At 27.1% G+C, this 13,334-nt stretch overlaps 1 pseudogene; it reads left to right on the forward strand.

The window, feature by feature from the left end:
* The first annotated feature begins 6,174 nt into the window (after positions 1–6,174).
* On the forward strand, positions 6,175–10,797 carry LOC111034552 (annotated as a pseudogene).
* Positions 10,798–13,334: the final 2,537 nt, after the last annotated feature.

Genomic DNA, 13,334 nt, shown 5'->3' on the forward strand with positions numbered 1-13,334 from the left:
GTGATCTCATAATGTATAAACTATAAATCATACGTAATTGATGAACAATTTTCAGCGACCTATTCAGGTAGATACATTTTTAAGTGATTGATGGTCTATGTATAATAAAATATTCATACATGGAATGATATCATTAAGTTATTTTTGTAACTTAAGCACATATCAGTCCAGGAATTTGCATCTTAGGTTCAAAACTGATTTAACGATCCGATATAGGAGAAATATCTATAAAAAAAAATAGTATCTACCTGCAGCAGTATTTACGACAATCCTAAAGATGGAAGTTGAACTATTACAATAATCTACGAAAATGTGCATACTTAATACTTATTAGTAATTAGGTACACCTATAGATAAATCTAAAACATTTTGATATTGTAGGTATATAGGAACACGAGAAAGTTATAGCTGGATATTTTAAAAATAAAAATAAACCAGATTATTGAATATTTAGAAAAATATTGCTAAATACATCATTCAATTTTAAAAATCTTTTGTACTCTGAGCTATTTATAACCTTAAGAAAATTTCGATTTTTATTAATATTTCAATTCACTCGGTCAATAAATTTAAAAAATGAGTACATGGTTCCTCATATCATGTTGTCGTTAGTGGAAATTAAAAAAAGTTGAGAGTAAGTCCACAATAGTTTTTGTAAGAGTCTAAAGTAAGAGCTTTGTCAAAATCCGTCATAATCAAGGAAAATTGCAATTCATTTAAAGTTAGAAATTCATTCGTACCTATAACATTTGCTATTAAAATATAAGATTTAAAAATGTAAAACCAGGTTCCTCAAACACCTTCTACTTAACAAAAAAAAAGGTTAACGGAAAGTCAAATTAACTTTTTATGAGCGTCTAAAGTTCAAATTTTTATGATATTGAATATTCAATTGCAGATTTCTATTTTCTCGAAGAACGATTTTCTTATTTTGTTTTAAATTTAAATTTAAGTTTGGAAATTATTTATTATTATTTATTTGCAAATAAAACAATGTATGATAAAAAGTAAACGGTAGTTAAAAATCTATAAATTATTATAATATAATTTTTATAATTAAGAATGTAAAATTTAAAACAAAATTTCTCATAAGTATTTCATATACTTTTTTTTTTCTTGTTATCGACGACGCTGCCGGGACTGCTTGCGCATTACTCCGACAAAGTATTTCATATACTGACATACTGTAACCGATAAATCTAAAAATTAGATATAGGTACACAGCGTTTTCCTCTGTTTTTTTTTATATTATTTTTTTGCAGTTGTTATCCGACATTAACTTTTGGATCAGTAAAATGTAAAAATCTTTAACTTTGAGGTCGGTTTCATTAATAAAATTGTACTTATTTATACAGTTAGGGTACTCTAGTGGGTCAAAAGTACAAATAGGTATTTACGTAACAGCAATTTTTGATAAAATATAATATTGTTTAATATCAAAACGAATAACTATTGATACTTGATAGGTACTTGATATTTTAACTAAATATTTATATTACCATTTTCTAGACATAGTATAATGTTCAAAATATATGGGCTCTTATGTGTCATTTGTACTACTTACAAACACCTAAAATACATATTATATGTCTATATGTACAATAGTTTTTTGTACAAGCACTTGAAATCAAAATATATTTGAAATTTGATATTTTGATCAAAAACTAATTACATTAATTATTTTGTTTATTTTTAAAAAATATTAATCATGGTGACCTCAAAGTTTTTTCCATTGAGTATAATATCATTATATCTACACAATCATTCAATGACAAGTTAACTCGGCACACTTCATATACAGGGTGATTTTTTAAACATTCTCATCCCATTTTTATGCTTAAATTATGGATATATTCAAATTCTGATGTTTGGAATTTTTAAGTGCAGTTAAATACGATATTTTCGTGCACTTAGATTTTTCACAACATTTAAGGATTGTCCTGTGCCCATACCAACTTTTGTTTTTCAAATGACAACCTATATTTTTTGAAGCAACATGTGATTCAGATAATATTAACTGCACTTAAAAATTCCAAAAACCAGAATTTGAATATATGCATAATTTAAGCATAACAATGGGGTGTGCAGGCTTAAGAAATCACCACGTATACAGAAAAATGAGTTCTCTGATTTTTTTTTAAAATATTTTTATAATATTAATAATATAAATATAAATAAAATCCATCCAAAATATAATTTTATTTTTGAAAGATACTGAACTGTACAATCTAATTTAAATTATCATTATATGTAAAAACAAGCCAATGGTCACGTTATCAAGGAATTTTTCTTAATTAAAAAAATAAAATAAATAAATATAAATGAAAAACTGTAAAAAATATATAAAATAAATAATATTTATATTTATACTATACATTTGAACACTTTATTTTCTCACAACTGAAACAACCACGACAGCATATTTATTTAGTATAATTACTAATAGGTATTCACTATATTCAGTATATTCTCATACACGAACTATTAATAAATACCAGCATTGCCTATATTAATATATGGACCGTTTACACATAATGTATAGGTCATTTTCAAACAGTTCACAAATATTACAACCGTTGGTGCAAAATGTATAGTCCGCGTACTCTGCGACTCAGTGGCGTATTTACAGGGGGGGGGTCCATGGGGACCCCTCCCATTGACTCGTATCTTATACATGTTAAATTTCGTCTTTTTATATGATTAAAAAAAAAAAAATTATCATACGATATACAGTATTTTGTAAAAAAAATTCTTCGCTTTAATTGACAAAATTTTTAATTAATATCGTGATTTTTTTGTCATCAATTTACAATGCCAGTATCTACAGCTACTCCCAAAGTATGTTTTTCAACATTAAAAAGGTTGAAAACTTATCTCAGATCAACTATGAATGAAGTTATTTAGGACATATTTATTATAAAAGTTATAACCGGGCTATACATTATATTTTTAATTTGTTTTGTATTTAGGATAAGCTAAACTGACTGCCATTGATGTCTATAATTCATCGGGATACACCCTTCAATGTAAATGCAATTAATAATAATAAAGCACTAAGTCCTAGGCAATTATATATATTTATTTATTTATATACAATCAACGGGCCAAAATTTTAGTATATAAAACATAACTATAAAATAAATATTTAAGTACTATGATTTAAAAATAACAAAGTTTTAGATTTAAATACTTGACGAGTCATAACGAACAAATCCAAGACTGTGGAGATTCTATTGGCGTTAATAATGGCTCTTGAAAAAAATAAATTTTTTCCACTATTAGTATTAAAATTTGGTGTATGAAACAAATCAGAATTACGTGTAAACCTACTAGGGGTTCTAAATCCAATTAAATTTCAAATTGCTGGGCAGCTTATATTATTATTTAAAAAATCATAGACAAACATTATATCAATTAAATCACGCCTGATGTTAAGAGAATCAATACCTATAGAGTTTTGAACCAAAAGGAAAGAGTCCCTGGATATAGTACAATGAGTAATAAAGGCGACTCTTTTCAGAAATTTATACTGAATATTATTAAGCTCGTTTGAGTAAGTAGAATAATTATTAGACCTAATTAAAGAGCCAAATTCTAGGTTTGATCTAACTAAAGAAGTATACAAATTTTTTAAACACATATTAAAGTCCTTTGTGTTTCTATTAATAAAACCCAACATTTTACACGCATTATTAATGATTTTTTTATGATTAATTTTGAAAGACAGATCAGATTCAAAATAAATACCTAAATCTGTAATAGAAAAATATCTTTTAAGATTATGGTTATTAATAAGATAACTATGAAAAACAGGACTTTTAATGCGTGAGAAAGTTATAACTTAACATTTATCATAGTTTAAGGATAGATAGTTTCTTTTACTTCATAACACAAGTTTATTTAAATTTGATTGTAACAAATTTTGGTCAGCAACATTTTTGATTTTACAGTAAATTTTAACATCGTCAGCAAACATCAAAATGTTTACTGAATTATCTAAAATAAGAGAAAGATCGTTAATAAAAATAAGGAAAAGAAGTGGTCCCAAATGAGATCCTTGTGGAACTCCAAAGGTAACTGTATATTCATTGGAATAGTGAAAAGAAATTTTAACTACTTGAGTTCTATTACACAGATAAGAAGATAACCAGCTTAGACAATTTCAATCAAATCCAAAATGTTTTAACTTTAAAAACAATAAAGAGTGGTTTACTTTATCAAACGCCTTTTCAAAATCAGTATGTATTGAATCAACCTGATAACCTTTTTATAAGAAAATTTTGATAAACTAATAAATTAGTATTTATAGAGTGCTTGAGTAAAAAACCATGTTGGAACAAGCTAATACTTTTAGATAATAAATTAGAAATTTTTTTAGAAATAATAGCTTCGAAAACTTTCGGTATAATTTATAATTTTGAAATTGGTCTATAATTTCTGACATTATTTTTGTTACCTGATTTGAGAATAGGAGATATAAATGATTTTTTCCAGTATTCGGGAAAAATCCCATTCGAGAAGTATAAATTAAATAGATAACATAAAGGCTTAGCAATTATATAACGACACATTTTTAAAAATAACGGTGGAATACCGTCAGTATTTTCACTTAGTGAACCAAGAAAACCTATAATTTCATTTTCTGTTATAATACGAAATTGTTCAAGAAAAAATGTCTAGAGTGAGTATCGGGCATATCAATTAAATCGGCATCAAATATCAATAAAGTTATTAGTATCATATACTGAAGAGAAATAACTAGCAAATATATTAGTAATATCGTTCATGTTATCCGCAGTAAAATCATAAAAGACCGAGAGTGGGATATTATTACGATTTGACCTTAAAGTATTTATATACTTCCAAAACAATTTCAAATTTATATTTATGTTATTTTCAATTTTAAAAATATAGTTAGAATGAACATTCGTAGAAAAAACTTTGCATTTTTTACGTAAATCTGAAAAAGCTATATAATCAGACTGAGAATTAGAAAATCGAAATTTTTAATGAGCCTGCTTCTTTAAATTAATTACATTTCTAAGAGATGGGTTCGACCAAGTTATGGAATGCCGGTGTTGATTGAAGGTTTAATTTTACTTTAGGAACAAAAATATCAATAGAATGATTTAAAATATCAAAATTTCAAAATGGGTTTTTCTAAATCAAGGTTTAAGATATTATAGTTTAAATCAATATTGGATAAAAATGTAATTAAATCATTAAAATTCGTATTATTAAAATTATGAATAATAGGACAGAAAGACTCAGGGACCACTTTCGAGACTAAAATAGAATATATAAAATCAAGTGGCGGATGATAAGAATCAATAATAATTAATAGGTGTAAGTGAACAACCCGCTCGTATATTATCAATATTTTTATTAGTTAATACTAAATCTAAAATGTCATTACGGAAATTACATACATTATTAACTTGTTTTAGACCTAAGTAATAATTGTTCTCTAATCTCACAATACTTAGTGAACAGTCTTAAGTTCTCATAGGTTTTTTATAACACTTAAATATAAATTTTAAATTGTTGTAATCATGAACTAACTAGGTACCTACCTATGTCAGCAATTTATTAGTTTACTAGTGAACTTCTTACATATTTTAATATTTAGTTAGTTAATCATGGTTTTATTATTATTACAAAGTTTATGATACAAATATATTATATAATATATAGTAAAAAACTCAAAAATAGTACATAGATTTTTAAATTGAATATGTTATATTTATTTAATAAAAAGAAATTTGAAATTGTGGGAGGCAAAGCCCTCCCCACGGATCTTTGTCCTGAAAGTTATCTGGACCCTCCCCAGTCCCCATGTAAAATTCCTAGCCACGACTATGCATCATATTATATATTCTGTATTTCAACTCCTGGTGCAACCTAGTTTCAAGCTGATTACTGACGTACAACACATTCGCCGTTTCTGTTTGATTAATGAGTCACGCATAAAGACAAACTCGATAGGAATTCGCACTCAGTATTAAAGATTTGTGGTATATGGATGAGTATTCCATTGATGTTTTATCTTCAATGCGTGTGTACAATAACTAATAAGTTGTAACACTAACACAATATTGTTTCATTGCTTAGGTCGGTCGTAAACTTGCGCACTGCGTACTGCGCACTTAACAGATATCTATAGAAGTGAGTGTCGAATACAAACTGTAGACTCGGTGTTCGGTAGTCGGTGTGCGCAGTTGCCGCGTTGCGCGTGTGGCGTATACGGTTCGTATGACGGCGGTTATTGCGTTGTCGTCGAACTTTTTTTGATTTTTTCGTCTGGCCGGCTCGATTCGTTTTAATAACTCGACAACTATAGTTGATCCACACCTGGTGGTTCTCCGTATTACATATCTGTAGATATAATATAATATACTAATAAACGTTAGTATAATAAATTATAGTATTCGGTTGTATTGGTTGGCGTCGCGGTGTGTTTGCGAATCCACACTTAGCTGGTAAATGCATAATTATATAGGTTGCTACAATACTACGCTGTTTTATAATTTTGTAAATTTAGGTGGATTACATTTTTTTTCACATTTGATTTTGGGATATGATGTCTGAGAATTCGGAGAGCAGTAGTAAAATCGTGAAGATCGACTCTAAAAATGTCTACCGTATATTTGGTAATTTAATATAATATCTTACGACTTACACAAATATTACTAACATACTACAGATAGTCAGGTCCGAGATTAAGCCTGACTGAGAGGCGGTAAGCACATATTTTGAAATAACCCATTGCATACCAATTTACAACTTTCATAGATGTATTAACAATAAGGTCTCAACTTGGAAATAAATTCAGATTTTCTCAACATTTAATATTTTGTCCTCATAAACAAATACAATAATATAATTTTTTGCGATTAGTTATGAATATATTCAATGTTATGAATCAATTAATCTATTATTAGCTTAGAAGTTTCATTAAAAATAAAGCATATAATAAAAATGAGGGTAACTTAGATATCGCTCTGTTGTACTGTAGGTCACTGTAATGGATGGTGTTAAATTCGAATTCAAAGGTATAAAATCTTTGTATACGAAAAAAGATGTTTAGCGAAGACGGCCGGTCTATAATATTACTTAGTTATTTAGTATATTTGATGATATTATTGTGATTAAGGTAATTTATTTTACTAGTAAGCATTAGTACTACAGTAGATTAAATTCATTTTTGCCAAAAAAAAATTACAATTTAAAAATTCGTTGTGTGTATAAAATATAATAATACCTATATTTTATATTTTTTGATTTTTTGATTACCTATAGAATCACTTACTTGCCTGGAACTTTGTTTTAAATTTTCAACCCTTTAGCTACAAAAATGAAAATTCAAAAGAACTTTAACTGTAAAATTATTTATACATTTTGAATGATATGAATATTTTGTCAAAATTTGAATTTTAAATGCTTAAAAAAAAAATTGAACTACCTATGTATTTTTGATATTTTTCAACTGATATTGCAAATATACATCAGGAGTTTTGCATCAAATTGTCAAGCTTTTTGACTCAACAAATAACATTTTATTGACATTTATAGAAAACAACACCAAGAAAATTTAAAATTTCCATTAACTACTCAAACTGCATCAAAATATTTTGAATATTTTATAAAGCATATGAATTGATAATATAAAGATATGGTGTAAATTTCAAGTATATGCGGTTCTCCCCGTTGACAAATTACAAAAAAATAAGAAAATCGCTATATATGAAGTGAATATCCAATGTCGTAAAAATTCCAACTTCAAACACTCATAAAAATTGAATTTGACGTTCCGGTAGAATTTTTTTTTTGATAAAGATAGACTTTAAGGAACATTGTATTCAATTTTAAAATCTTAGGTATAGAAAGAAAAGTTTCTATGCATTTCAAAGCTCAAAAAAAAATGTATAATTTTTGTGATTTTTACGAATTCCGTCAAAATTCTAAATTTAAACTCTCAAAAAATTTTTTGTTCATTTACACTCATTTTTTTTTATTCACACTTACAACAACTTAAGAGAAACCTTGTATCACATTTTCAAGTTTTTTGACCGAGCGAAACATTTTTTATCGACATTAAAATAACAACAAATAATAATCAAAAATGTCATATGCCTAATAGTTTAATATGTGTCAAAATATTTTGAATAGAAAACTAGAATTTGAACATTTAGTGAAAATGTCATGTATTTACGATATTTTTTTTTAGAGTTACATCAAAAACCAATGTCGATTTTGTCGAAAATCTAGTTCTGTAAAAATTTTAGATTATAACTATTTTTTTTTTGTTTTTTTTCTGTCGTTTTTGAAAACTATTGTGAATTTTATATTTTTGATCACCCAAGGTACCAACTAAATTCACTTTAATACCAGAAAAAACACCGTTAAAGAAAATTGAAGCACTTCTACTGTCCTAAAACGTGATGACAAACACAAAAAATATATAAATAAATAAAAAACACCCATTATTGTAAAATCAATACATACATCGCTTCGCTCAAAATCTAAATTAATTTTGGAATTAAAAATATTTAGATTGTACAATGCTTTATTTTATACCACTGACAACAATTTAAATCCACATTTAAAAAAAAATTATTAGTTTGTAACGTCTTTAAGTCTCAGTAAAAAAAAATAGTTGAGTTGCGCAAAATAAAATAAAAGTAGTAGTGGAGCTCCGTTTCCTTGCACACTCCGGCACCACCTAACCCAATTGGTGTTACTGGATAGTGGATTTAATTTTAAGAACAAAATTAGCTTTCTGTTTTGCCATATTATAATTTGTAAATATATTGGGATATATCAATTATCACAGTTTTTTATTGATTTATAAGTATGCTAAATTGTTTAATTTTAACATTTTAGAAAATTATGAATTGGTCGTAATTATTTTCATCCCATATTACAATGATCAATTGGAACGTGAACATATACTAGAACTAGTTGCTATAAAAGTTTCTGAACTTTATCCAGATCCGGGAAAAGTTCTTATTGGAAGATCATACTGTTATGATGAATGTAAGTAGAATACACATTATTTAACTATTTATTTGGGGTATCCAATGCCTCATTGGAATTTTAGAACACCAACAATTGTAAATCAAATAAAGCTTAATAATTAAAATTCGATAAAGGATTTAGTGACTGAGAAATGAGGATGCGTTTAAAGAATAACAACATTTAAAATAATAACACGTTTTTATTTATTTTCCAACCAGAAAAAAACAAATCAAAAAGTTGATTAAATATATATTATACATATACATATATATAAATATATAATATACATAAAAATTATTTAATTAATAGTTCACAATAGAGTGAAAATAAAAAATAAAAATTATGTATCTACTTTTATAAATTACTAAGAAATTATTTAAGAATATATAACGCAATATGGAGTTATGAGTTTTTGTTATCCTGTTTAAATAATTATAAAAATAATTTATTAAGTTGTAGATATGTTAACAAATAACAATCACCATTTTATAGGGACTAAACATTACTCAGAGGGGAGAGATAGTACTTTTGGATACGATCAAAATGTAACTTCATTCATAAATGGAAAGCTAGCTAGAACATTTTTTTCCAGAGATATAACAGTTTCAAACATAGTATCTTACATACAAAATCTACTAGATAATTCTCTCCAAGTAATATCTAGTTTATGCATTCCTAATAATCCTACAAAAGTAAGTTAATACGTTTTTCTTAAATGTTCTTATTCATTATGTTCACTACTTTGTGTTATTTTTTACTTTGTATATCTATCGATCAAGGCCTACGAAAAAGTTATAATTGGATACTTTAAAAATAAAAACTCACCTGATTATCAATGTTTTAAGAAATTATCAATGATTTTTATGGGTGATTGTCAGTTTTATGCTGGATTTGGGTAAATTTCTATTTTTAGTGTTTCATAGTTAATAACTAATAACTTTATTAATATATATACATTTTTGTTAACAGAGAAGAATATTGTTCTAAGTATCCCGATAGTGATCATAACAAATCATTAATTATATTCAAAATCTCTAACCAACCATCTCCAGAATTTGAACAAGAAATATTTCGTGGCGATTCATTAGATTTCGAACAATTTTATGATTGGGTAAACAAAAATGTGTTATATTCAACGAGTGAAATTACATTTGATAACGCCGAAGAGATACAAAAAGATCGTCAAATTTATCTTATTCTGTTTTATAATCCCGACGATCTCAAACCAGTTAAAAGGTTCAAGGATAAAATTAAAACGGATTTAAAAGAATATTGCAGTAATTATTGTTCTATACTGATGGAATTTTTATATTGACGACTTTAGTTACCGTACCAATTCGTTTTATTAATATTTCAGAACGAATTAATTTTCTGACAGCAAATGGTTCAACATTTTCTAAAAAGTTGCAAGAAATTGAAAAATGTCAAACTGATTTACCATTTCTACTCTTGGTTCAGTGTGGTGCTATCTATCAGTTTCCAGAAAATTATGATGTCAACATGATGTTGTCATATCAGCACCTGCAAATATTAATCAAAAATTTTTTTGCAAGTAAAAATTATCACAATTACAGGTATTATTATGAGAAAGAACGCGATAAAAGTGACTATATACACCCTGTTTATCGATTTAATTTATTTTGTGAATTTTCCAACAAACCAGTGAAAATTAATAGAAAACATATTCCAGACAGTGCCGATAACAATTTTTGTGTTAGCTTATTTGATGAGTAAAATACTAAAATGTATCAGTATGTAAGATATCTATAAAGTAATTTTAACAGAATATGAAAATATAATAACGAAGCCACATATTTATTTATGACCATAATAAAATCATATAATATATATGCTAATAGATACATAAATGTGCAAAAAAAAACTTTCATTAATTGTTTATTAATAATAAACATATAGCACATATTTATTTATTTATTTATTTCAAATATACGGACAATACGTCCTTTTACAATATTACAATATGGTAGTGTATAGTGTAATTACAAAATAATTTTACGGATATTTAGTGGGTACAAAAAAGATTTTGATCTTGAATTAATAATTAAATAGTGTATAGAGCTCAAGGATTGCTAATTAAAGTCGAAAACAAATGTATTACCCACTGGTCATTAAAAGATTGGCAAGGGCTGTTCAGGATATAGTTTCTACTAGAATTCATTTGGTAAAATGGTTTAGGATCTCGGGTATTAAATGGATTTATTTTGAATTGAATGAGGGTAAGGAGTTCAGAGCAATCATTATAACCCAATATTAAGTTGCGTATGAATTTTGATACTAAAAGTGAACGCCTGTCATTAAAGTTTGACAAGTTCAAGAAATTAAGAACATTTTGATATGACCCATGGAGTGGACTAGGAATATTAAATTTAAAGGAGATAAACGGTACAAAATTATTATGAACTGACTCGATAGATTTGTTTTGTTTTTCTGTATGATTATATAATTTTAGATTCTGGGCGGAGCTATGAATGTAATGATTTTACAATGATGTGTATTTTTTATGTCTGTCATCACCTTTTGGGGTATTAAAAGTCGGGTTTTGGGGGGGTTGGGGTGGGGAGATGAATTGAAATTTCGGGGGTGTTGGGGGTGTGGAGTTGAGCTCCATTTCTTGCGCACCCACCGGACTCTACCTCTTTTACGCCTTGAATTCTGATGGCCCGAGCCAAGATGCTGATAGTCGGCTGACCATCGATTCCGCAGTACTTCACGTCATCACTAGTGTATTTGACGACGTCACAACAACTGTCATCCCGTGCAACACTTTTGCTGCTCACGGTCCGTCACAGTCGACAAGACAAGTATCAATCGCTCCCGCGGTGTTCTCCACCAATTACCACTTACCGCCCACGAGAATGTACGAGTATATCGAGGTGATAAGTCATCAGTGGCCATATACTTTAAATTTAATATCATCTGTTCACCAAAATATGTCATCGAATTTTTTTTTTCATTAATGTTAATTACTTAATAGTTAATATTACAGTAAATATTTTATAAATTAAAAAATATAGCTATATTTATCTATTTAAATTAATACATACAATGTTTATTAGTCATTGTATGTCGTAGATAAAGTAAATGTGTTAAATATTATTTCTTTGTCAATTTCATTAGCCGAATCTCTACCGTTTTTGAAAACTTCTCTGCCATTATTTTATTCTATACACGGTGAAAAAATTACGTTCACATGTTCCTGAAAGTTGATATAATTTGAATAGTTAATGAAAGATTTAGAAAATTGAGCCAAAAACCTAAAGAAAATTGGTCGTGTTTAAAATGTAAAAGTATCATTGCAATAAATGAAACACCTATTAGTATTACCCCATCAAAAAAAAACACGAGTACATTACTGGCTCAAACAAGATTCTTAAATATTTAACTGATCAGATATAGTATTGAGTATTGAGTAATAAATTTGATGAATTTACAAATACAATTCTGATTTGGTATTAGCAGTAAAAGAAATAAAAATTGAAAATTAAAAGAACAAAATCTAAAATTGGGAAATGAATTAATCATAGTAAATAAACTTATCAATATCTTAGAACAGGAGCAATTTGGGAAACTTGTTGAAATAATTGCCAATTGGTGTTCCTAAACAAGAAAATGAAAACTGCAAAAATAGTGGAAACTATTACGTCAACACTGGGTGTTCATATACCGTTGTTCATATACCGTGTAAGAACTAAATATGGGAACAATGAGCCTGACAAAATAGTGGGAGAAATGAAGTAAAACGAAGATAAAACATCGTTTATTGATCTAGCAAAGAATAAAATGTTAACTGTGGATAGTATCTACTATAAATGTCAACTGGGAAAGTCATGGTATTTTTATCAATAACTATGTAACTCAATCGAACGAAAATATTTTTTATAAAACTTGAATGTTTGCCTGAAAAGTTTACAAGTTAAGTGGCTTAAAAACAGTAGGTTATTCAAAAAAATTCAATTGATTATGAATATTTAGATATGTTATTTGTTATTTACTTGTGTTGTGGTTTTAAACCGTATAATAATATTTACACAAAGACTTCTCTAAATTCAAGACATTCGAATTTAGACTAAGTTTTTGTTAAAAATATTGAATTAATAACTAGTTTGACGCTAATCGCAATGACTATTGCTGATCATTCCAATAGTTAAACATAATAAATATATATACTAATATAAACTGGAAACGAATGACTTTATAGTAAATATTTTAATGAATGAACTATTTACACATTTTTACAACAGTGATAATTTAAATAATGTCGTAGTATATTTTATGACTAACTAAAAAATGCTATT

Source organism: Myzus persicae, unplaced genomic scaffold, assembly GCF_001856785.1.
Source record: "Myzus persicae strain clone G006 unplaced genomic scaffold, MPER_G0061.0, whole genome shotgun sequence".
NCBI lineage: Eukaryota > Metazoa > Arthropoda > Insecta > Hemiptera > Aphididae > Myzus > Myzus persicae.